General features: G+C 37.3%; 1 long non-coding RNA gene across 3 annotated transcripts in view; it reads right to left on the bottom strand.

Annotated features, from left to right (window-relative positions):
* Window positions 1–27,401, bottom strand: part of LOC142852773 (uncharacterized) — a 61,471-nt gene that overhangs the window by 21,726 nt on the left and 12,344 nt on the right. For all 3 annotated transcript variants that reach the window (XR_012910989.1, XR_012910990.1, XR_012910991.1), the window contains exon 2: window positions 2,689–2,765. This is a non-coding gene — a long non-coding RNA (uncharacterized LOC142852773). The remainder of the gene's footprint in view (window positions 1–2,688; window positions 2,766–27,401) is intronic.

Below are 27,401 nucleotides of genomic sequence, written 5' to 3'. Positions count from 1 at the left end.
ATATTGTATCAAAAATAGTATTCATTTGTTTCAATAATGTAGCCATGGTTTAATATTAAAGAAAGATAATGATTTAATTCAATTCCTTAGAAACTAACAGAGAAAATACAATGCTACAATAAGGCATTCAGTAAAATTTAAACATTTATTACCAATCAATACCTGCACATTCTAATGTGGTATAATTCCCCAGTCAATCCTAGATTCCTCATAAAGTGATACAATCCATTTCTGTGGTTTCAGGAAAAAAATAGGTGTCCAGAAATATCCATGTGCTCAGCCCTGGAACCTGATCTTCCAGTGTTACAATGAGGAATCAAAGTTGCAAACAGAAGGCTGTCATCACCTGATCTCTTCTAGAAAACCTAGTCTGAATGTGTCTTGTAACATTTCATGTAATTTCTCATACGTTTTCCAAAATTTGTAGGAACATCTCCTCTTTGTTTGCTTGCCATAGCCTATGTTTCTTACTGATTCTCATGTTCTGTGTTGTGTATCCAGGTCCCCAGACAAGCCTAAGAAAGAACTGTGTGAGAACATAAGCATCATATGGAGTTACAGTCCTAATGAACATAATAAGAATGAGTATGTATCAGTAGAAAGAGGACAGGAGAGGAAAGGAGAGGAGAGGAGAGGTGAGAGCAAAGGCTTTGAACATTCTGCACACTGCACAGAACAAGGATTTTATTTTACATGTTAGAGTAGGAGCAGTCTAACTGACATATAAGTGTAAAAAATGAAGTATTTACCATATAAATAGTGAATACCATAAAAAGTGCAAAAAATAGAGTATTTACCATATAAGTACAAAAAATATAGTATTACCTTAAAATCTAGCCTTTTGACATGCTCAGGAAATAAAATTGTGACAAAGTAAAGACAGGTAAAACAAAATCTGATTTTAATATCCTAATTTTCAGAGATCTTTGTAATCATGACATAATAGCCAGAAACAAGAAAAATGCTTTTATTCTTGAATACTTAATAAATATTTTATAACAAATCATTCTATGATCCACACAATTTATTTTTAAAGTTGAAGAAATTTCTATAATTCCTTTATAGTTGTTATTTGCACAAATTCAAGTAGTTGAATGTATTAAGTCCTGTCTTTGGAAATGGAAATCAATAAGAGCAAGTATTTCACAAACTTCTCATTAACTATGAAAAACTAGATGAAAATAACAATTTTCAGAATTGGCCAGTATACTAATTTATTTTCAAATTGCTGTGACAAAGCACATGACAGAAGAAGCTTACAGAGTGAAGGCTGTGTTTATCTGTGTTCACATTTTGTGGGTGCAACCCACCATGGTGGGAAAGGCATATCAGCAACAGCATAAAGTCACCGGCCATGTTGATTTCACAATCAGGAAACAGAGAGAGATAAATGCTGGTACTCAGCTCAACTTCTTCTTTTTGTTCAGCCGGGCAACAAAATCCATGAATGTTCCCTCCACAGTCTAGGTTACCTCTTCTTTTTTGAGTTAAACATCTCTGGGAACACCCTCAGAGGCACATCCAGAGATGTATGTCCATGGTGATCCTAAATACAGTCAAGCTGACAATGAAGGTCAACAGTCATATCTGGCATAGAATGACCTACTGTGTCCAGAATTATAATAGAAATATAGTGAAATACTTTATCCATTAACCAGCAAAGTTCAAAGCACTTAATACAGAGTTGACTAGGAGACAGCATTCCTGAACATTTAAAGAATGACAACTGACTCACGTAGTAGGAGGCCTCTTGCTTGTTCCTGACTGTTTGGCAGCTCAGAACTGAAATAACCACTCAGAAACTGTATTAATTAAATCACTGCTTGGCCCATTAGTTCTAGCTTCTTATTGGCTAGCTCTCACATCTTAATTTAACCCATTTCTCTTCATCTGTTTATCGCCACATGAAAGTGGCTTACTGGCATAGTTCCATCCGGTGTCTGACTCTGGTGAGGCTACATGGCTTCTCCTGACTCTGCCTTCTTTCTGCCAGCATTCAGTTTAGTTTCTCTCACCTACCTCTGTTCTGCCTTGTTATAGACTCAAAACAGTTTCTTTATTAATCAATGGTATTCACAGCATACAGAGGGGAATCCCACATTACCTCTCCTTTTCTGTCTAAAGGAAAAGGAAGCATACAGAGGAGAATCCCACATAAAACTCAATGTAATTTGTAAGACCTAACCTATTTTTGTAGTGATAATGTGCAAATTTGCTCAGTGTTAAATCATAGACTAGTCATTATCTAGTATTTGTAATTACAACAAGATAAGAACATTTATAAAACTAAAAAGGTGAGGAAAGAAGAAACAAGAAAGAAGGTTGAAAAGAGTAAACGTCAAGAAAGCTAGTCACAAAACAATAACAATTACACCACACATACAATAGAAAAGCCTCAGAATGTGTATAGACCTCCTAAACATGGAACACTGACAAAGAAATGAAAGGGCCCACTTACACCACTTTACATATGGTTTTTGTTTTCTAACTATGAAATAATCAACAGTATCTCTGAGCAGTAGAAGTTGGTAGGTAATGCTGTGAGAATCAACCACACATGAACAGAAGAGAACTTCTGACAATGCCATGAGATTTTGCTTGTCTCAGTTACTGTTCTATTGCTGTGAAGAGCCACCATGACCAAGGCAGCTCTTATAAAAGAAAGCATTTAGGTGGGGGTTTGCTTACCTTTTCAGAGTTAGTCTATGACTATCGTGGTGGGGAGCATAGAGGCACACAGGAACAGAAGATGAGAGTTTCACATCCTAATCCACAAGCAGAAGAGAGAGAGAGAGAGAGAGAGAGAGAGAGAGAGAGAGAGAGAGAGAGAGAGAGAGAGACTAGGCATTAGCAAGGGCTTTTAAAACCTCAAAGCCCACCCCCAGTGGCACACCTTCTCCAAGAAGAACATACCTCCATACCTCCTAATCCTTCCAAACATTTCATCAACTGGAGGTTAAACAGGCAGATATATGAGCCTATAAGGGTCATTTTCATTCAAACCACCAAAATACTTTCGGAAGAGAAAAACCAAATTGGTAGAGACCTTGGGCAAGGACTCAACTACACTACCTAAAAATTCTTATGAAGGACAGACACATATATTCAATCTGATATTTAGGATATCCTATAACCCTACTGGCAGTATTTCATTCCATCCAGAAGCAGTCAAATAAGTCTACTCAAATGATTCAGGCTGGAAAGATACATAGATCCCAGTTAGTTTTCCCCAGGCCTTGCTTGAGAATAGTCCAGGCTGTCCAGAAACAGTGCTGCCAAATTGAACCATCATTGTCATTGGTTACAAACGATGGCCAACTCAGCATGTGTGATGTATTAGTTCCTACCTCACTGCCCCATTTCCTTTTTTTTTGTCTCCCAGAGACTGCATATCCTAAGAAATTGTAATTTATTAACTTTTGCCTAATAATAATTTCTAAGGAATTGGTCTTCACCTGAAAAGGATATTTACATGAACACTTTCTCCATCTAACAGACAAAAGCTAAAAGCAAGTTTTCCAAAACAAAACATTTTGGCTCTTCATTTATACATATGTATATGAAAACAACTAGTGAAAATAGAGGTCATAAATTTGAAAGGACCAAGGAAGGATGTGGGAGGATTCAGATGAAGGAAATAGAAGGGGGAAGTTATCAAACTATATTGCATTCTCAAAAAAGAAATAATTAAATGAAATTCATAAAATAAAACCTATAACTTCCAAAATTTAATTTCCTAATTTGTAAAACTCATTCCCTCATTAATAAGCATTTATTTCATCTATGTTATCATCAAAATATTTTACTAAATATTTCAGAATTAAAAAGATAAATTATATGAGTCAAAATTCTAGATAAACAAGTAAGTACATTGGACATTATGATGAATTGTGCTTAATGAGACAAAAATTACTCAATTTCTCTTCTTCAGCAAGAGACGAACATCAGACTCAACCTTAGTGCTTTCAGAGGATTTAGTTCTTCCTTGGTCAATTGGCAATGGTTTTTAAAGGATATATACTATCTAACTAAGACCATGTTAAAAAGAGAAACCAGAAGAATATTATAGAAGTTCTACTGCTCTTGGGTAACTTTTCCTCCTCCTGGGTTGCCTCATCCAGTCTAGATGTGAGTGTTTGTGCCTAGTCTTATTGGAACCTATTATGCTGTGCTCTGTTGATATCCTCTGGAGGCGCTCTCTCTCTCTCTCTCTCTCTCTCTCTCTCTCTCTCTCTCTCTCTCTCTCTCTCTCTCTTTCTGTCTCTCTCTCTCTTGAGAAGGAGTGGATCTGGGGAGAGGAGAGATAGTGGGGCAAGCTTGCCTGGGAAGATTGGAGGAAGGGGAAAGTGGTCAGAGGAAATTCATGAGAGAAAAAGAAAAAAATAGAAATTCAATCAACCCAGTGTGTGAAGGACTCAACAGATGACTAGAGCAAAACTGAGAGAAGTAGGGAGGAACAATGAGTAGAAGTGGATTTGCTCCACCAAGAACTTGTGCTCTGCTAAAATAAGGAGGCAAAGAATTTCTAAGGAGAAGAATGACAGAAGTACAGGGGCCAGCAATGCAGCTCAGGGAGTAAAGGTGTTTGCCACCAAGTCTGATGACTGTGACCCACATGGTACAAGGAGAAGATTAACTCCCACAGTTGTATCGGACCTCCACAGAAGCACTGTGGTACACACAATACACACATACACACACACACACACACACACACAGAGAGAGAGAGAGAGAGAGAGAGAGAGAGAGAGAGAGAGAGAGAGAGAGGTGCCATGCACATGCCTAAATAATTATAATTAAAAATTTATAAAAGAACAAAAATTAACATGAATACATCAGGTGTCTTTTCACAAATCTCTCATCTAAAACCCTGTGATCTTACATCCCAGCATTGCTTAGAAAGATTCAGGTTAAAAGTGATATCAGCCTAGATACAGTGGAGAGGGCCTTGGTCCTGTCTCAAGTGATGAGACAGACTTGGTTAACTCCCCATGGGTCACTTCTCTGTGGAGTGAATGGGGGTTTGGGGAGGAGAAGAGGTAGGAGTGGGAGGATGGGAGGGAGAGGGAACTAGGATTGGTATGTTAAATAAGATTGTTTTAAAAATAATAAGTGTGGGTTTAAGCTCCATATGTTCTCTGAATGCTTATTAATGAGAGTGCAATAAGTATGGAATAATGGCGGCTTGGTACTACAAAGAAAGTTGTTTGTACATGATTCTGGCAGAATACTGCTCTTTCCCTTGAACTACATACTGTAGTAAAGACAGTGCTAATCTAATAATATCTGAAAGTGCTCAAGATTATGAAGGGTTTAAAAATATTTTTCTGGTGAAGAAAATATACCTTCTTCAAATTTTAAACAGCTGTCATGTGAAAAAAATTAAAGGAAAGAAAGCAGTCCTACGTGGTGGAGCTAAAGCCTACAGATTTAAAAATATTGATAATCCCTGACAGTTCCTTGGGAATAAAAATTCTACTTTATTATATAGAAACAGAACTTGATGAAATTTAACTTCTCAAGAAGAGAAACACTGCCTTTGGACACAAAAATTCAAGAAGCAATTCCTTCTTTGAGGACTAGTTCTGGACTGGGGGCATTCAAGAGCAACTTTTCCTTTTAATTCAAGGAAATTAGACAAACATGTTTGAAAAGAAAGAGTATAGACTTTGAATAAAAGATAGTCCCAGTCAGTGGCTTGTTAAAGAGAGGGAAATGTGACCTCCAAGAACATACATCAGATTCCTGAAAATACATCGCTGACTAATGTTGCTGACTACTAAGATATGCATGCATAGAATGAAGACATAGGAGCAAAGGAATGCCTGATATTGTAAAAACTCACATTAGCCTGAGGTATGATTGAGTCCCAATAGGCCAGACAGAGATATGTTTGCTGATCACCCTGAGGGCTGTGCTGAGAATACAGAGAATCATCTAGCATAGACGCGATACAAGCCCTGTATTAAAGCTTGCTTACAGCAAAAGGCTAATTCAGATCCACATTAATAAAATTTATAAACCAATTTCAAAAGGATTATCCTTACTTGCTGCAACTTAATTCTCTGCCAAGACAAAGATGCATGAGTCTTTAAAACATGAGTACAAACTGGATCTAGCAACACAATGTTTAAGTTATTCTGTTTCCAATAAAAAATGACTATGTATGGACAAGAGGAAGAGACATGTGCCCCAGAGAGAGAAAAATTTATTATATAGAAGCTGAGCCAGAAGGGAAACTGAACTTAGCATTGTGGGGCAAGAATTTAAGGACTTTGTGATTTCCTGAAGTATTAAAGAAGAAATAAAGCTAAGAAGAATGAAAAACTCAAAATAGAAAAAAATCATCTTTGAAGGATGAAAACTATGCTATCTAAGATAAGAAATGTAAAGCCATGCTTTCCTGTGGAATTGGGTTCAATGGGGCAGAGGAAATTATTTATGGTCAGAAAGCACAAGGATCCAATCTACAATACTGCGGCAGTGGAAGAAAAAATTAGTGCATTCTTGATGATTTGAAGAACAATACTGAAACTGAGAACAAAGGAAGAAAATAGAGAACATCCTTAATACCTTGAAAAATAATGTGTATAGCATTTCCTCAAGTGAGGAAAGGATAAAGTAAGTGAGCTAGCCCTAAATAGGGTGAAGACTATAAATCAAACAGATGCATATAACTAACAAAGAGAAAGGTGGTTCAGTCAGCCTCTTGAGAAAGGTCATGGACCACACAGAAGAAAAAGAGAGTCTGAAGCAATGAAAGTCAGTTTTAAAGCACTGATGAGGAGAAAATGCTTATTAACTCAGTTCTTTAGTTAAGAAACCATCCTTCTGAAATGGCAAGCTAATATTTTCAGACAGACATGAATTAAAGAGTTTCTAGAAACACAAGTCAACTGTAAAGCACTGTGGGGAAAATAAAGCTACAAAGCTCATTGATGTTTCAAATTACAGAGTTTTTTAAGAGCAAATTACAAACAATGAGTAACTATAAGCTCTCTGGAAACATCAATTAGTAAGTTCTTTCTGTATATCACTCTAATATAAAGCAATCAATTGGTTAAACAGCAACTGATGGGAACCAGGCAAGGTGGTGCACACCTGTGGTCTGAGACGGGGCATAATGAGTTTGCAATCAGTTTAGACTACACAGTGAGAAACCCTGCATCAAAAATAGAAAAGCAAAAAGGCAGATGAGAACTGATGGACCACTCAGGAGCTCGAGTGTCAACTGCCAACCCAAGGAAAAGATGTCACGAGAGGAAATGACAATGAAAAAATAAAGCACACCCACAATAAAAAATTTCATCCAAAAGGCGAGAGTTCTAAAACTTTCTGCTTTGTTAACAGAGACGACCGACCGCTAAAACATGAAACAACTGAAAAGTGGACAAGCACACACTCTATTTATTTTACTAATTCTATCTCAACGATAACAGGTATGTATCAAATCAGAACGTGTAGAATATTCACATCTGTTTTGTGATAAAACTCATACTACCAAAAATCGATATCCTATGGTACAAGTGTTCTGTGGTCTGCACAAGTGAGCAGAAAATATCACAAAATGGCACCTTCCATTGAGCAGCAGCCTTCAAACCATTAAAGAATAGAAATTATATAGAACATGTTCTTTGATGACAGAAAAGATAAATTTAAAACAAAAACAAACAATGTAGGGATTTAAGCAGTTCCTGAAAATTGTGGCCAATATTGGTGTTAGCCATCTAAATACTCGGCCTGGTGGGGTGAGGACACAAATGATTTGAACTCAAATGCTAATCACAAAACAGCTCAGTTGTTGATGGAGACAGACATTGAGTAGAGAGCACTCCTTAGCTACCAGTGCTCACACTGCTAAACGTGTAGTGTTATCTTAGTTTTAAAAGGTTCTGAAGTGAGTGGCCGCTGGTTCCATTCTAAGACAAAAGCGAATAGGTTAATTCTACAATGTCTACAAAGAAGAACGCAGTGATCACCTAAGAAAGTGGGAGCATAGACACCTGAAAAACTGAAGAATCAATTTTAAAAATTCTGAAAAAATAAAATTTAAAAAAGTCAAATCTAAATGTTGGCATTTTAATTGTATGGGTATTAGTTTGGCACAAACCAATCCTCAACAACACAAGGAAAGCAAAAGACTACAATTAAAACATTTAAAGACCAAAAAAGTGTGTTTTGTGCTAAATCCTACATACAGTTAAAAAATCATAAAACATACATTAAAAATAACGTTTAACTCAAGGTTTTAAATAAGATAAGCATTTATTAAGCTTACTAAAATCACAAAAGAGAAATTTGAAAATTTAAAAAGCCCTATATTCGTGGGGAAAATTCAGTTTAAGTACATAACATACCCAGGAAGGAAACACAAATATAGTTTAAATCTGTCAGCCATATTTGAAAATAATGATGAAAAGGCACACAAAGTCTTCCATAAATTTCAGCAGGAACATACATGTATTACTGGATTTTATGAGATCGACATTTTACCTCAGTTTGATATTTGTTCTTTCTTTCTTTGAAAAGACAAAAAGTAAAAACCTGCAGGCAGGCACACTTCCTTCAGGAATGATTTCCTTATATTCTGGAATTGTTGCAGGACCATAAATCCATTGACGTGAAGAGTACAGATGGATCCCTTTACACTCTTGTAGGCCTGAGTTTTGACAGGCAGATCTGAAGCCAACATCCTCTGGGCACTAATAACAGTGTTTTGTTCCTGCTTCAGAGGCCCCCCCACAGTCTTCCTTTCACAGAAAGGTCACAGCTCTCTGGCCTGTCACACTTGCCTGACCTTAGCCAAGAATGTTTCTCTGTTCTAAAGGGTTCACGGAATTAGACTTGGTCCCAACCCGATCCTGCAGCATAATCTCCCTTCCCATACCTCTTAACTTGCACCACACCTGCAAGTTCCTTTTGCCCCCTGATATAACATAGAGAAGTGTAAATTACGTTGTATGTTATGTGAGTCAAGCCAGTATTATCCTCATTACACATGTGGTAATAAACTCTTGATTTTAATATTTGAAACCAAGCCATTCATATACAGAGCAGAAATATATATAATGTTTAAATGTATAAGTAAATTAAATAAGTAAAGTATTTCAAAGATGACTTTTGTAAAATAATGACATTGTATATGTGGATGGCCATCCTTAAGTATCTTGAACTAATACCTCCAATTTTATTTTTCTTTTAAATAATAACATTATTTATTCCTTGAAATTTTTGTGCATATATATATCATGTATTTTATCACCTATTACTAGCTTCCTCCAACCCCTCTTGATTTTCTATCATTATTATTGTTATTAATAGCTCATTGATTTTAATTAGTGCTGCCCATGTGCAAATGGTTATGGGGTCACATACTGGGGTATGGGCCACCAACTACCTGCCACATGTCAAATAAAAAAAATGACCTCCTCTCCCTCCACAGCCAACTGTTGGTAGTTCCTTAGCTATGGATGGGGTCTCAGGACCCCTTCCCTATCCATGCTGGAATTATAACTGGCTTTGTCTTGCCCATGCCTTGTGTAGGCAGATGTAGTGGGTTGGGATGATTTGTGGATCCTCCAGGGCATGTGAAGAAGACAGGATTTCACAGCCCTCCTCTCCATCACCCAGCTCTTGCCTTCTTCTCATCCATACTGTATAATAGTCCCTGAACCCTAGATTGAGAGAAGTTGTTATAGATGACTTATCTATGGCTGAGCACTTACTTCTACATTCACAATAGCTAGGAAAAGGTGCCAGCCTGGATGCCTATCCACTGACAAATAGATAATGAAAATCTATTACACATGCAAAGTGGAATGTTACTTGGCTATAAATAAGAATGATATAATGAAATTTGCAGATAAATGGACGATGGGGAAAGATTATACTGAGTGAGGTTCCCCTGGTTCAGATAAATAAATGCTGCTTCCTCTCTCTCTCAGGAGGGTCCTAGCTTGAGTGTCTTATTTTAATGTTTAACATGGAGCAAATGTGAAAACAAGATAATTGGGGACAGACTCATTATGGAAATGAAGAGAGTGAAATATAAGTAAAATAAAAGTAGAAAGGGGGGAATATTAAAGGAGCTAAGATTAAAACATGAAAACTGGTAGTATACAGGGTAATGAGGGGAGTGCAGGAAGGCGTAATCAAAGAGTTACAAAAATTTATATGGAAACTTATACTCTTGCAACACAAAAATATAATTAAAAAGAACACAGGTGACATAAATTCTTTTTCAAGTTTTATTTTGTTAGTTTTAATTTTGTATAATCATGCATGTCAATGTAGGGGGTTTGCCCTTGTGAGTGTAGGGTCTACTAAGGCCAGAAGAGTGTATCAGTGGCGCATGCCTTTAATCCCAGCATTCGGGAGGTAGAGGCAGGCGGATCTCTGTGAGTTTGAGGCCAGCCTGGTCTACAAGAGCTAGTTTCAGGATAGTCCCCAAAGTTACAGAGAAACCCTGTCTCAAAAAAAAAAAGTGGATCAGATATCCTGTAACTGAAGTAGCAAGTGGTGTGAGCTTATCTTGGGAATACCTGCTGTGTTGGCCATGGCTGTGGTTCTTAGACATCACAGTCAGGTAGGACTTTTAGCTGCTTTTCTCCCATTAGAACTTTCAAAGCCCCTTCCTGTACTATGAAAGCTGGTCCTCTGTTCCATGTCTGTTTTGAGTTTAGCTTGGTTCCACCAAATCCTATGTCTGAAGTGTAATGTGTCTTCAGCAATAGGGTTTCAACTTCAAGTTCCGGAATTCAACCAAGGGTGTTGGAATAGCCTACATTTTTTTTCAGAGTCTCTTGGATGCCCTTGAAGAACAACTCGAAGATAGTTCCCCCATGCTTGGCAGTGGAGATTTTGTTATATAATCTATGCCTCAAGTGCCATACCTCATTTAGTTATTTTATATTAATATACTGCATTTACATATATTATATGCAATTTTATGTAAACATAAAATATGTTTCTTTATGGCTTTTCCAACCTCTCCTCTCCCTCAGTATTGCTTTCACTTCTGCCCTTACAGATAATGTTCCTGCTCCATGTTTCCCAGTTCCTTCTTCAGAGCACCTGTGTGCTCCTGCCTTCCTCTGGAGAGCTCTCTCTCTAACCCCTCCCCATGGCCTCTTAACTTTCTGGTTTCTGCTACCAGAAAAAAGTAGATTAATGCAGAGAACATACAACTTCAACCCTTAGTTCATGCAGCATACATAAAACTTAACCCTGAGTATATCATAACTTTAAGAATAAAACTTAAAACTTGCAATTTTTCTAGAATAAAACACAGGCAAAGGTCTGGGATGGTGGTTCCGTTGTAAAGTCCCTACCATGTAAATATGAGGGTCTAGGTATAAAATATTAAGGAATGGTTGCCTGCCCTCTAGCCCCAGTGCTGGGAACTGGAGATAAATGGATCACTAGAAGGCATTGTCCAAGAAGTTTAGTCAATCACCGACAGGCAGGTCTAGTGAAAGACCCGTTGAAAAACGATACCATGGAAAATGATAATAGTGGATACCAAACATCTACTTGGGCCTTCCCATGCACACTGATGCTTGTGCACATACAACACAAACGTGCAGATGCATTGCCTAAACATGCTTGCACACACACTGAAACCTTCTTAAGACAATACTGAGGAAAGCATTTAGCACAAATGTATGAGTACAGACGTTGACAAACTAGTGTCTACTTTTAAAACTTTGTATTTTAAAAAGTGCTTTAAAAAGTTAGACAAAGTGGGACATGCTTTTTTTCTCAGTGTTCAGGAAACTGAGGCAGAGGACCACAACATTAAGGCCAGTATAAGTGACCCTACTATACCCTACTGCTCTGCACAAACTCAGAAAACATAATTATCTGGAAAAGCCCAAAAGTATTGTGAGAGACAGTGCACAAGATGGAAGACTTGTATCCAGAAAAATGTATCCAGAATACAAAAAGTAACCTACAATTTAATAGATAACAAAAGTCTATTTAAATAAGCTATCTGAGCAGTGACTTCAAAAATATTCACATAGAAGGCTATTTTTTCAGTGATATGTAAAAGGAAAATTAAAACTTTAAGACAATTCTTCTACACCTCTACTAAAATGCCCAAGTGAACAAGAGTAGCAATACCAAATGCTGAGGGGTGAGGAGGACACAGTTACTCAACCAGTCAGGCAAGATCACAGGGAATGAAAAGGGTCCAAAGCTCTGGGAAGTAATTTCCTTATGTTACAAAGGCAAACATGCTAACCCAGGGCTTAAATACTGTGCACTTAGCAGAAGAGAAATAAAACATGCATTGATGACATCAAAGAAATCTACCAGCAGTGTTTGTTGTCAATGATAGAACTTGCTAAGAAAAATTTATTTTTTTCTAGAAAATTTGGTATCCAATAATGCATGTTTGACATTTTCCGGTACTTTTCTTCTGGTTCGACTAGTGATGGGTCCATGAGTGGGTTCTCATACCCTGTGAGGAAACAGACAACATGAGAAGATGCTCACCACTCACTGAACCAGTATTTTCCAAAAAGCCAAGTATATTCCAAAGTCCTTTATGAATAACACATCTTACAAAATCTCAAAGACCATTGAAAGACAATGGAATAGAGAATCGTGTAACACGAATTCAATGTTTTCTAAACAATGGACTGAAGTATTGTAAGTGGCCATCAGCATCGAGATAAAGCCTGTTGGTTTGACTTCTTCATAAAGTACTCCATTCTTGCTATGTACACACACTAGCACCAAATCTGAACTTTGTTGACAAGTTTCAATTTTATGCTCTAATAGAAGCTAATAACTATTCAACATCCACATAAGGTAAAGGCGCTTCATATTTTGTGACTACCACTCAGTAGCAGAAGGAAATATTTTCAGGTGTATTCTCTTTATTTTGTAATACATTAGAAAATTGCTCATATGGAGAATAGAGAAATATAATTTTGTGAATTTACAATTGAGTTAATGACCTTTTCAAATGTAATGATTGATTAATCTAAACACTTATTGCTTGTGAATTTTCCTCAGCTGTGACCATTCATTTTTATCATTAGAGCTGATATAAATATTGTATCATTCTTATGAAATTCCAAAGTGGCAAGAAGTACTAGGAATGATTGCTATAATGAGTGGTTATATGAATGTCATAAATTGCTCAAGGGAAATAAACCTGAGACAGATGTGAATAGCTATGCCTATATTGTTAATTGTTTATGCAGAAGAAAAGAGGAGGAATTATATAGTACAAGCGGGAACGCCTCAATGGTTTCAAATTAGAAAGGTCTTGAGAAAGAATGCTGACACGTCCTTAAATTGTATTTGAATTTGCATTCTTTGTTTGGCTTCCCACATGTTCAGTGTAAATCAGAAGAGTGACAAGACTTCCCTGAATGTTACCGTCATCCTGAAGAACATTCAAGAAATGGAGCGCTCCACATACAGGAATCGAGAGGAATTGCAGCTGTGTAACATCCAGACACTCATGAAACAATGGTTGTTCTCCATGGCTACCTTGCTAAAGAGGTGCACTGAGAAGCCAGAACCCAGCAGAGAAATGTTTGCAAAGCACCACATACATATTAGAGGAACAGCTGTGCTGAGTACAGCGAGCCTAGGAAAGGAAACATTTGCTGTGTTAGTTTAAGCTTAAGAAAGAGGCTAAAGGCCGGGCGGTGGTGGCGCACACCTTTAATCCCAGCACTCGGGAGGCAGAGGCAGGCGGATCTCTAGAAGTTCGAGGCCAGCCTGGTCTACAAGAGCTAGTTCTGGGACGGGCATCAAAGCTACAGAGAAACCCTGTCTCGAAAAACCAAAAAAAAAAAAAGAAATAGGATTTACTAGAGTCAGGAGGAGAAAGGGGGGACATATGATAAAAAAAAAAACTGATTGGAGAGAGGGCTAGATATGAAAACTGTAAACCCATGGAAAAAGAAAAGGACAGATTGTAAATGAACAGCTCCTGACCTGAGCACAAAGTCATCTTTAAAACATTTTGGACAGACCTGTTATAATTTAGATGAGAAATGTACCTGCCCAGGCTCAGGAGTATATGAACATATGAATCCTTTGTCCGCACCTGATGACACTGTTTTGGAAAGTTTGGAGCTTTGTGGACAGTCTAGCTGGCAGACATGGAGCCAAGATGCCAGGTTTAGGGGTTATAGCCACAAGTTCCCTGCTTCGTGGCAAGTCAACATGTAGCATGCCTTGCTACAAACTCCAGCTACCATGGATTTAGCCCTCGCCACCATGCGTTTACTGAAATAAGGAATCGACTCCCGGCTCCCAGACTGATTTAAATAAATCCTTACTCAATTTGCTGTCAGTGTGTTATCTCAGTAACAAGAAAGGTAACCAATACACATAGGGAAGTTCTCAAGCCATTCTAGGGCGTTTGGCAATGTGTTTAGGAAGGGGTGGCTTCCGTGATTACACTTGTGCTTAGGCATCCAATATAAAGCTTTAGAAAAAGAATGTACTGTTGTCTGCATCCCTATGAACCCAAAGAACAGGTCATATGGGCTCTCAGAACTGCCCTCCAAATAAGTCTCTTAAAGGCACAAGTTTACAGCCTAGATCTCCAGGAAGCAAGACTTTAATTTTATTGAAGAATTCTAACATAGATAAAGGTACAAATTTCTACATGGCAAAAAGGACAGAAGCAGGTACAAGAAACTGATCTCACATCCTGACCCCATGAAAATATGAACAATTTATCTTTTCATTAAAATAATCATTGAAACTCAAACATGAAAGAAATGGATTCGTAAACAAATGTGTAGTAAATACCAAAATGAAGAATAGAGGTGCACAGTGTCTTCTCAATTTTAAATCCTAGTATGAGCACAAGTAAGTGAAATAAAGACAGAAAAAAAACAATAAAGGAAAGTGGTTTGTGTGGATGATTTTACTGAGAGTGAGCTAGGATACCTGTTTCTTTTTTTTTTTTTTTTTTTTTTTTTTTTTTTTTTTTTATTTTAAATACTTTAATAGTCAATATAATCAATCCCTTTGGTAAAGATCAAATCCTGCAACCTCTTCTTTGAATCCCTGGCATTCAGGCATTTCTTACCTCTTAAGCAACTACAGTACCCAGAGGTTGTTCTAACTGCAAGTAGAAACCTAAGGCAGTAAGACTATCTGACTCCTGACCTGTTTCTTTTTTTAACAGTAAATTCTGCTATATAAGAGAACTACAGAATGTATTACGATTCTCTTGTCTTCTACTAGTAGGAATTGATTTTCCCTGTGTGGTGAGTTCCCTTAGAATAAGGGAATGAGACTTAAACTCTAACCTTTATGAATTGTTTTTGGAAACATCAATAATGTTTTCTTCTCCTTTAAATTACTGAATAAATAAAGCAATCTTCTTCTCATTCCCTATCAACACAGTATATGGCACGGCAAAAGACAATATATTTTTCTATTACAATTGCCCTTAATTCCCTTTGAGAAATGAAAATCTCAAGAAGCCTTTGTACTTTGTATTTTTTTCTCAGACCACTTAAATGGTTAATTATGCCAAGCCAGAGCCCTGAATTTAAGAACCAGAATTCTGGCCACCAGCCCAGAGTCCATTTCCAAAAAGAAGCAGCTACCCTAAGCCTGTACAAAGGAGGCAGTTGCCCTGGCAACAGCATCTGATAGCAAAAAATGTGGCCAACAGGTACACACACAGAGCGATCCAGAAAGCGAAGCCTCTAAGCTGCTGCTGCTGTCAGTGTTATGCACTCAGGACCCATTTAAACAAACGCTACATTTTAGACCCTCACCTAATTTATGACTGTGGAAATTTTCTGAGTAGCATTTATCTGGTTATACTCGGTGCGGTTTATAATTTGGCATTGTAGCAACTGTTGAGCATGAAATCTGACTTGCAATATTAACAAGCAACCACCACTAATGACTGTCAAGGTAAACCAGATAAATGGAAAGGTAGCTAGGGGGCAGATAGATTAATATGTCCAATGGTTCCCACCCATCGGGATGTTTACCCAGCTTCCTTAATCATACTCTGTGCTCTGTTTTCTTACAGGGCTGCAAATTTTATAGCAAACGCTCAAACTGCTCAGACGCTTCATTACTTTATTTTATAAAATGATGTGTCACTTATGTTACCATCCGTTTCTTCCAGAATAAGTGTTGCTCAACTCCCAGTGTGTACTCAGAGCCTTTCTCTAAAAGTGAACAGTCTCTGCAAAATGATAATTTTAAAAAATGGACTGTTGTAATAATATGTCCATGATGAAAATGGATGGGTGCACACTGAAGAGTCAGTTCACCACCGTGTAGCCTTTATCATAATTCGCAGAATAGTGTTAAAGTCGCGCAACTACGCAGAACAAAAAGCATGGACAGTGAGAAATGTGCGTTGCTGATTCTGTTTTTTAGCGCATATGCATTCACACTCCACTTCCTCCTCACAGGATCAACCCTCCCAAAAAGCAAAGAGATATACAATTCAAGGGAAGGGAACCCCACAGTCTTTACAGTCAGACTCCATCTTAAGGCTTTTGTTAGCTGGTGAGATAGTTTTCACAGAGCACTTGGTATCCCAAAGTCTCGTTGCCAGAAATAATGTCCTGCGAGTGTCCTCTCCAACTCTTACAGACTGCTTTATTAAAATGGACCGCCACTTACCCATTCTGTGAGCACAAAGCAAAGATGCTGTTAGTACTTACTCAATCCCATTCTTAGAAGAGCTTTTCTGTCTTGATTTCTGCAAGCCTTTGCATCTGACCACTCCTGAAGTTCCTCTGCATATTAAATATCATCAGCCTTATCATTCAAAGGGAGTAGTACTTCCCTCGTGTGAAGTGGTTAAAGGACTCATGTGAATTCTACCCTGAGGCTTATCAATGAGTTTTGATATCATCTTTGAGTAAGAGTATAAAATTTTCACATCAGATTTAAAAAGTCCGCAGAAGGAATTCATGGATTGCTTCTTTAAAATTTGAACAAATGCAAAGAGAGAGATGTGATGATATGAGCAAAGGGGTCAAGACCATAATGGAGAAACCCACAGAAACAACTGACCTGATGATCTATTGGGAGCTCACTGACTCAGGACTGACAGCAGGGGAGCCTGCACAGGCCCAAACTGGGTCCTCTGAATATGGGTGACAGATGTATGACTGTAGCAATCTTTGGGGCCACTGGCAGTGAGACCAGAATTTATCCTCAGTGTTTGAACTGACTTTTTGAAGCCCATTCTCTTTGAAGGGATAATTTGTTCAGCCTAGATTATGGATGGGGAGCACCTTCGTCCTAACTCAAAGTAATATGCCTGACTTTGTTGACTTGCAAGATTTATCCTCTCTGAAGAGTGGATCGGATCGGAGGTGGGATGTGGAGAAGGTGAAGGGAGTGGGAGAAGGGGAGGGAGTGGGAACTAGAATTGGTATGTAAAATGAGAAAAGATTGTTTTAAAATTAAAAAAAGATCAGTATTGTTAAAAAAATTAACATTGTAGCACAAAAATTAAGTGCTACAGAAATAAATATAATTTGCTGTTGAGAGAAAAAGAAAGTTATCTCAAGGTTTTACATAATTAAATAACATGATATTACTAAAACCTGAAAAGAATCTTTTTCATTCAGATTAACCAAAACTTAGGATCTCAGCAGAAACAAAGAAGGCAGTATTTTTTTAGAGCAAACACTAGAAAAGATGGAGACATTTGCAGTTCTGATCAACATAATAAGAGCTTTCTACACATCTCTCAGTTATTACATAAGCAACATATCTAAAATGGTTTAGATATAATCCGAATCTTAGTCATTTGAAAGTAAAGGAAATATTGACTGTAACTATAGAAGTAGAAAGGTATTTGAAAAAGGTTCAAAGGTCTCTTATGGAATTTAAAATGTTCAGAATATTTTAAAATTCTTAATATGACAAACACACACACACAGAAATAACCTGTAATTCAGTTATCCAGGTGGCCCAACTTATGGTTGTATAAGCCAACATGATTTATCTTCAGTAATCGCAAATATAAACACACACTCAAGTTAGCAGTGTATAATATTTGCTCTTTGTATCCCTAATTGGCCTGGAATTCACTATGTAGATCAGGCTTACGTGAACTTGTAGATCTACTTATCTCTACTACCTGAGTGCTGGGATTAAAGAGTGTGCCACATGCCTGGCAGAAAGGTGGATGTCTTTTATAGTCATTGACAGAATTCGAAATTCTTGGTTCTTTTTCTGATATATTTCCTTCTACATTCCATAGGACTTACTGACATCTAATTTTCACCATTTGTGGATTAAGCTTAAAATAGTTTTTGCTACCTGAATTGCACTCGTACTTAAACCTCTGAAGGAGATTTCCTAAACTCCACCCCACCATCAGTTTTATGCTTTCGTAGTAACAACTGAACAGTCAGATTGAACTCAAAGCCTCATTTCTTGAAGAGCTCTTTCTGGACTCTCATCTTAAACAAGCTCCCCTGTTACATTCACAAAGGGCCAAGAACAATCTTAATTTATCACTCTTTCTAGGTGCTCAGGCTCGAAACGCCTGCCCTTTATTCCTTAGTGTATTTGTGCCCAGTGAGTGCCTAATAAATACTGATCAAATTGAGGAAGGGAAGAGGTTATAAAAGTGGGAAGTGTTTAGTATTATTTTCAATGAAATAAATATTCACAACAGGAAATATTTCTTAGCCACAACATACTTTTATTTCCAAGTTTATCTTAGGAGTCATTTTCGCATCATTTATATATTATATCACTTTTTGGTCACTGGAACATCTAGTGTTGGAGCTTTGAAATTCAGCAAGACAAAATAAAATTATTTTTTGAATTTTAAATTTAAGTTTATCATTTAATGTGTATGAGTGTTTGCCTACATGCGTGGCTGTGTACCACATGCATGCCTGGTACCCAGGGAGGTCATAAGAGTGTGTCAGATCCCCTGCAACTGGTGTTAACGATAGTTGGAACCCACCATGCAGGTGATAGGAATCAAAGCCATGTTCTCTATAAGAACAAGTGCTCATAATATCTGATCCAATTCTCCAGCCCCTGAATTTATGTTTTATGTATGATTGTATATAATATCCAGTTCTCTGTGAAGTATAAGTTGTTTGTTACCTATAGAATAATTTTCTCTCATTTTTGCAATCCTTTGGTGGTCCTACTCATGCCTAATACTATGAAGGTCTTGTGTGTCATAAAATAATAATTAAATATTCTACCTGATATAAATTAAATGCCATAGAAAGATTAGTTTCATTAAAACTCTGAATTCTGAAAAGATTCTAGTTTTTAAATTTTAGTTTTAAGTGAGAGTAATTCTCAGAGTAATTGTATAAACTTTATAGATATTTACCTACATGCAGGTTTCAAATGCAGGCCTGTTGTTGGAGCTCGCTCATTTGTTCTCGGCTGCCCAGACTCAAAATAACCACACAGAAACTGTATTAACTAAATCCCTTTTTGGCCTATTAGCTCTAGCTTCTTATTGGCTAGCTCTCACATTTTTATTTAACCCATTTCTATTAATCTGTGTATTGCCACATGACTGTGGCTTACCAGCACTTTTCTGCCTCACCTGTCCCCAGCAGCATCTATGTGACATCTCTTTGACTCTACCTACTTACTCCCAGCATTCAGTTTTCTTTTCCATGCCTACCTCTGTTCTCACCTGCTATAGGCTCAAGGCAATTTCTTTATTAAACAATGGTATTCATAACATACAGAGGTGAATTCCAAATGGCCACCCATTTTTGTTTAAATAAAAAGAAAAGTTTTAACTTTAACACAGAAAAAATACATATAACAAAAAGGTATCAAGCAAGAATTACAGTTACAATATTTATATCTAGTTTATCTTTTATCATAATTAAGGAAAATTATAATTATAACTATATATTATTCAACTCCATTAAAGACTCCAGAAAGATATATTACCTAAGTAAACAGGAAGTGCATTGTAAGCAACTTCTAAAACTCTAGAACTGACAGAGACATCTTGCTTCCTGGACAATCACCCAAAGTTCTTCTGTAACATTAGGGCATCCATCTTCAGCCTACATGCCCATAGTATGTCGCAGACTTTCACAAAGCAGGAAATTTCAAAGACAGTTCTGCCTATACTGGCAGTTTATCAGTTACTTTTTTTCTGTGTTCTGCAGAATGTCTTCATGAAGCAGGAACCCCAAAAGACAGCCTCACCTTTAGGCAAGTTCAGCTGTCAGTTTCTCTGTGGGTCCTGCAAGTCCAACCAAGCGGTCTAGACAAGAGCAGTTTCTTGACCAAATGGCTAACAAACTCCATGAGGAGCCTCTTTGATGCCCATTTTCCTCTTGAAGTTATTGGTGCTGCCAGGAGCAGATGTGTCTCAGTGTTATGTAAAGTCCTAAGTTTGTAAAACATCTTAAATGCCATATTCTGAAGGTCATTGAAATATTTGAAGAATACCTATTTAACTGAAACATATCTCTATGTATATTTAGAAAAACCTAACTAACATGACTACAATTTGACTATTATAGATGATTATCTATTAACCTATATTTCTTAATTATACATTACATCTTCAAATGAGCTGCACAAACACAATATCTTTCTTTTTCTTTTTTCTTTGTTTTTCAAGACAGGCAAACACAATACCTTAATCAAACATTATTTGGAGTTTGTTTTCTTTTTGCCAAAACTGGCCTTTGGGCAAGGAACTGCCCATGTATCAACCACTAACAAAATGCACCATGTCTGATCAGGAAAAGGATACAAGAAAAAAGACTGTCAAATTCTGCCAAGACAGGGTAAGACAGTTTTGAAAAATGCCCTGCCTCTGAAAACGGTCTATCAGTTTCTCTAGGTATTAGTCAAAGTTGGATGTTCCAACATTGCAAATGAGACTTTGAGTTATTGCCCAGGTAGTCAGTTGTCTCTGTCATATGTTTCACATTTTGGAAGCTGCTTGATTGCACTTCCTGCTTACTCAAGTAATATTATTTCTCTTCTGGGTTCTTTGATAGGCTTGAAGACTAGATACTCATAGTTACTTTTATCTCATGACTTGGCCAAGTTATTTATAATACAAGACTTAGACTCCTCAGTTACTATTAATAATTATTGAAAAATTTATCACAGGATTCTTGCTTGGTAGTGTTTATGCTGGTTGTAATTCTAATTTTTATACTTGATATTTGTTCTTACTATATATAATTTTGTATTAGGCTTAGAAGTCTCTTATTTAAACAAAAGTGGGAGGAGCTGTAGGAAATCCTTCAGGCAAGTAGCCTTTAAGTTACCAGCCCACTTGGGCATGACCTCTTTTACTATAAATACTGATGTAAAGTGCACTTCCTCTCTCTTCCTGCTGCTGAATTCAGCTGCTGTTCCCTGTTCGAGCAGAGGACTGTGATCTGTGAGTCTAAATAAATAACCTTTTATCATACTCAATTCTGAGCTAGTGTGAAATTTCTTTTTAGCATCCGTCTTCGAAGGCCAACACACTTCTATCTCGATTATTCTCTGTTATTATCATAAAACACCAAGATTAAAGCACTGTGCAGAAGAAAGAGTTATTTTTTCCTGATGTTCTAGATAGAGAGTCTGAAAACAAAGATGGAGGCATGGCAGCAGGTGGCTGAAGTAGGAGGCTAACTGATCACATTTCTTCAGCACCCAGAAAACAGAGAACTGGAAGAGGGGTGGAATTATAAACATTTGAAGCTGACTCCCTGGTGATCACTTTTTCCAGCAAGGCTGCACCTTCCCCAGATTCCATAAAACTCTCTAAACAGCACTGTCATCTGCAAGCCAGTTTTTGGACTATCTCACAGTTTTGATTTATCAAGAACTCTGAGGCCCTAATTATTTCTAAGCTTTCAATGAAAGGAACCTTACAATGACTTATTCTACTGATTTTAATGCAAAAAATAAATAAATAAGTGGTAGACTATGAAATGTGGAGATCAAAAGAGCTGAGAAATACATTGGAAGAAAAAACTTTCAAATTAGTTATTTCTGAATGCTGAATCGATATTATATCCAACACTGATCTGTATTTTTTGAAGGTAGTCAAAGTGAACAAAACACTAGGCCTTCAGAGATGTGAAGAAAATGTTAGGCATACATAGAATTTATACAGGAAAAAATAATATGTGTCTTACTTATGTATACATTCAATCATTTGATTTATATGATTTTTGCAATTGACTAAACTTACTGGTGTTAATGAGATAAAATTTATGGAGCTTACTAAAGTTAATAAATCTTCTCTTAATTTCATAACTTTAGACTTTATTCTGCTTGTTATAGTTTTAAATTGCCCATGTATTTTTATTTTAAAAAGCAATCCATCAACTCAATTTAGAACAAATATTCTCATTTTTAATATCATATTAGTCATGAATTAGCAAATTATGTAAAACAATTTTGTCACCAAGGAAATAGCATCGATTCATCAAAATGTATGACTGCTAATTTGGACTAAGTGCTGCCATGAGAGCCTATAGAGGTGACGGTGTTGAAAGTCTGGACTCCCATAGAAATTGCTAGCTTTATGACAGAAATCATGGATAGATTTTAGCAGGACTTGTTTGAACACAGATGACATGGGAATTATGACCCGGGTGGAGGAATCCAATCCTCTCAATTCAGTGTTGTACCAACCTTTCACTGGTTTTTGACTGATATGTTATTGAACAGATATTAAAATCTATATCTTCCAGAAAGGTAAATAGTGCTACCTAACTTCATTTTTAATGCTTCACTAGGTCTCTTTTATTGTGTGCACAATAGGTTTTGTACTGAATAGATATATTTTACCCCATCCATAAGGGAAGCAAATGACTAAAAAGAAATGATGCTCCTTTTATGCATATGAATATAAAGTTTTATTACGTTAAGCATTGGTGAGGCTACAAAAATCAACCTTTGCTCTATTTAATTATTAGAGAGATGGCACAAAGCCCATCGGTCTAGTGCATAGCTCAGGTGCAAAACTTGCAGCAAGAATAGCTGGTACATTTTCAAAAGGACACGAATAACCCCATTTATGTATTCATAAAATGTTTCTAAAAACAATGCTTCAAAGCAGTCACAAAGAGGCATATTGTATGATTTGTGGATAAATGGCTCATTATCAGAATAAGAGTCGCCCAAATCCCATCCCCTTAGGAATTAGGGATATCACAAAGTGTGATTTGTCTTGCCCTTGTGCCATCTGGTTTCTTCCCAGCTTAAGCTCTAATTCTACCATGAGATGTTAATTACACACCTCCACAGCATCGCTGTTCGACAAAGCTAATATTAGACCTCATTAAACAACTAATCAAGAAATCACCAAATTTGTAAGTGATGGAATTCAGCAGCAAGTGGTTAGGCGGTTACTGGGCGGTCAGCCTCCTCCATGATTATTCCTCGCCAGGATTGCTTCCATCTCCTGACTCCACCATCTTGTAGAGTATCTGAAATCTCTGTATGAAATCTGGCTGAGCCACTGGAGGAAGTGCTCAGGAGGAACTTGCAATACTATTGTGAGCAAGGACAGGAGATGGCACACATCACTTCTGCATTCACCCCACTGACAGAGTGAAGGATGACACAGATGTCAAGGAAGCCAGTGCTTCCTTAAAAAATTCACAAAAATAATGCACATTTATTTTCTCACATTGGAAGTCTACACAGGTTTTGTGGAACAATCTTTTTGTATGCTGTGAAGATGTGTTTCTGCCTTAGGTGTCTTCTGATTGATTTAATAAAGAACTGAATGACCAGCGAGGCATCAGTAAATAGGCAGGACTTCCAGGGAAAGAGAGGAATTCTGGGAGTATCTCTAAGTCGTGTGGGATTTTGCCAGCCAGAAACAGAGAGAGCTGGACACACAAAATGAAGGCGAGGTAAAGAGTCATGTGACAGAACATAGATTAATAGAAACAGGTTAGTTTAAGTTTTAAGAGCTTGTTGAGAACAAACTTAAGCTAAGGTCAAGCTTTCACAATTAACAGTAAGTTTCCATGTCATAATTTGGATGCTGGTGGTCCAAAAAAAGTCTGATTGCACACAGATACACAGGGCTAATCGGGTTCTCTGTAAAAGGTTTCTCATAGCTGGAATTAACGGTTGGACCTGACTCTCTTTTTAGGAAGAAACTCCCCAATTAAAAGAGTCTATTTAGAAGTTTACTCAGGTGTGCCGGAAGTCATTTCCTATTGCTGTGTTGGTAAGGATCCTGACTTTTCCCTCGATGTCATCTGGAGTCAAATTCTAGGGTACTGAAGTTATCCCCCCATCGTAGAGACTTCCTTCTATATCTTACCAAAGGATTCTTTGCAATATGGTTGTTTATTTCAGAAAGTTAACAATATAAAAATGATTTGTTTCTCTCTATGTCCCTCTTTGTAAGTCTTTTCCCATCCCCCTTCTCTGAAAACCAATACCAGAACACTAGAAAGATTCTCAAATGATCAGCAGGAAAGTGATAACCTCAGACCTGAAGACAGAAACCAAGGAAACAAATGGATAAATTCAAGCTTCGTTTAAGAGGAAAATGTTATCTGATTTAGTAATTAGGAGTCTAAGTGAAAAGTCTAAGTGGTGCATGCCTTTAATCCCAGCACTAGAGAGGCAGAGGCAGGCAGATCGCTTTGAGTTCGGGGCCAGCCTGGTCTACAGAACAAGTTCCAGGACTGGCTCCATAGTTACTGAGAAACCCTGTCTTAAAATAAAACACAAAATAAAATTTAAAAAGCAAAAAACAAAACAACAACAACAAAAAGAAGTCTACGTGAAAGAGGCAAAATTATTACAACTTGCCACCATTATTTAAACTACGTCACTGGAAGTCTTTCTTCCTTGGTTATTTTCCCCATGACATCATTCTAAAGCCATCTTCACATAGTATGCTGTTGTGAAGTTTTCCCTTCAGACACCTGGGTTTACTGTACATTAATCACATAGTATTGAATCTTATGTGCTCCAATGTGTCATGATCTTCGCTCCGAAATGATAAATTTATTTAAATTTACTAAATTTAAAGCCAAGGACTTCTCCTGTTAAAAAATATGTAATTTCTGTAACAGTCAGAGTGCTGCTTATATGTTGGCAGTTTATACTTAATAAAATAATGCATGTGTGTGCACATGCTAAGATTCCAGGACTTTCACAGCTGCTTGAGTTTCTATAATTGACAACTACAAATAAAATTTCAAGAGAAATTAAGACTCTTGTTCTTACAATTTCATCTCCGTGGCTTTTAGTTGTCCACTCAAATTTTAGACCATGATTCATTAACTTTAGTGTTTATTTATACTATAATGCATTTTAAAAAGTGTCTTCATTTAATTCATCCAACATAGAATGGGGTTTCCTTTAGACCTACCAGCAATACCATGAATGGAGACAGTGCTGCTTGCTAAATATGGCCAAGAAGCCAGTAGGCCCCTGAGAGCTCAAGGTCTGCTTTGCAATGAAGAGCAGCAATGAAGGTACTCAAAGGAATTCATGTCAGTGAGGGAGAAAGGTTGCTTATAACTGAGTGTCAATCACACAGAATTTTCCAGTACAAAACACTGTGTCTGCTTAGTTATCAGAGGTCCCAAAGTAACCAGAGCTCTTTGCACATAGTCCAGAGCACACCAGAGACGTTCAAAACATCGTCATAAACTCCCACATCGCAAGTGATGTTCATGTTACTTTGTGAGAACTCATCTTGAGAATTACATGTATTAGCAATGCATTTTCAACTCTACTGCTTCTGTCTAAATGCTAAGAGTCACTCACAGGCTCATGTGTTTTAGAACCTGGTTGCTAGCAGGTGATTCTCTTTGTGGAAATTTCAGACCTTTAGGAACAGAAGGGCATGGGATGGGCTTTGAATGTTGTAGAAAGGTTCCACTTTCAGTCTTAGTGTGTGCGTGTGTGTGTGTGTTCTAATTTTTAAATTAGCTTTTAGGTTAGTGTTTACTGTGGTCATCTACAGTAATGACATCTTCATTACACTTTGTTCTCTCATTTGCCTCCTCTACTACCTTCCCCTGTGTACCTGGGCTCTGCCTCTGATGATTCTTTTCCTTTCTTCTCCCGAGCTTGTCCTACCTTCACCCTCCTTGTCACATGCAATATATTACCCTCTCTGTTTTCCACTTCTCTTGGGGTCTCTTCCTCCTCTCTCTTGATGGCTTTTGCTTTCTGATATATTGAGATATAATAAACTGACCAATCAGTTTCAGCCGGCACAGACTCAGTTCTGGCCACCATGTATTTCTGGTCATGGTGGTTAAACCATGAGTCAAAATAAATCTTCCCTCCTATGTTTCTTCTGTCAGACATTTTGTGAAACTAATAAGGTAAGCCAATAAGATATTTATGTTTTAAAAGCATTTTTATTAATTTTAATATATACCAGAAATCCAAAAGCAATATCACAAATATTCCACGAAACTAAGAGTGGAAACCTTAGGGAAGCAGTAAGAGACAGTATTGGACTGGGTGACGCAGTGCTACGCAGGCCTGTGCTTTTCAGCCAACTCCACTGGAATTGCTTTAAAAAAAAAAGTTCTGAACAGAAGTCTCAAATTTGAATCTGTATATTTGGAATGGGACTGACCATCATCACTGCCATTGTCACCATCATCTCTATAAAAGAATCTCGGGGCTTTGCAATGAATAAGTGGTGAAGTCTGAGAACCCCTAACATAGACCAGAGGTCTGAATTCATGGGAAAAAGTGACATTTTAGTCAAAAGCAAATGTTTTTCTCATCTATTTTAGATCTTTCCTAAGTAATAGACTTATTGTTGACTGGGTTTCCTGAATTATTATCTTCAGATTTTATCAATAATTCCAGAATCCCCATCAATTTACAACTGTTACTGACCTCAAGACAGAAAAATATTACAAGTATAAATATTTCAAATGATGCTGTACTTCTCTCAGTGTGTAAAGAGAATGATAAATCCAATTTCCTTTATTCCTCCTTTTTTGATTACACACAGTCCTGAATTTCAATATAAATAAATCTCTTAAAGCACTAATAACCAACCTCTTCCCAGGGCTCAGGGCTCAGCACAAAAGAAGGGACAATAATATTTTAAGAACCAAACGCAATGGTTCACTACAAGGGAAAAGTATCCTTTTGACTTTGCAAGGCACTTGTACATACGAAGTCAACTTGCAGCAGCTGTGACAGCATGCACAAGACCCATGCATGCTCAAGCCAGAGACAGTTTCAGCATGGAGATGGGAGGTAGGTGTGAATTTATAGCTGCTGGGAGGGAGAATATATGTGGCCCATGTTACTACCCTGTTTGTACCCAATGAAGGCTGCACATCCCAGTCCATGGGCAGAATCCACTGTACTTGATATTCCTGTTATGTGTGCTTGTTTTTTAAAAGGACACAAAGTTGACTTGATTGAGATGAAGGATGGATCTTGAAGGAGTTGGG

Source organism: Microtus pennsylvanicus, chromosome 6, assembly GCF_037038515.1.
Source record: "Microtus pennsylvanicus isolate mMicPen1 chromosome 6, mMicPen1.hap1, whole genome shotgun sequence".
In the NCBI taxonomy this organism is placed as follows: Eukaryota; Metazoa; Chordata; class Mammalia; order Rodentia; family Cricetidae; genus Microtus; species Microtus pennsylvanicus.
This window is presented reverse-complemented; position numbering and strand designations above follow the sequence as displayed.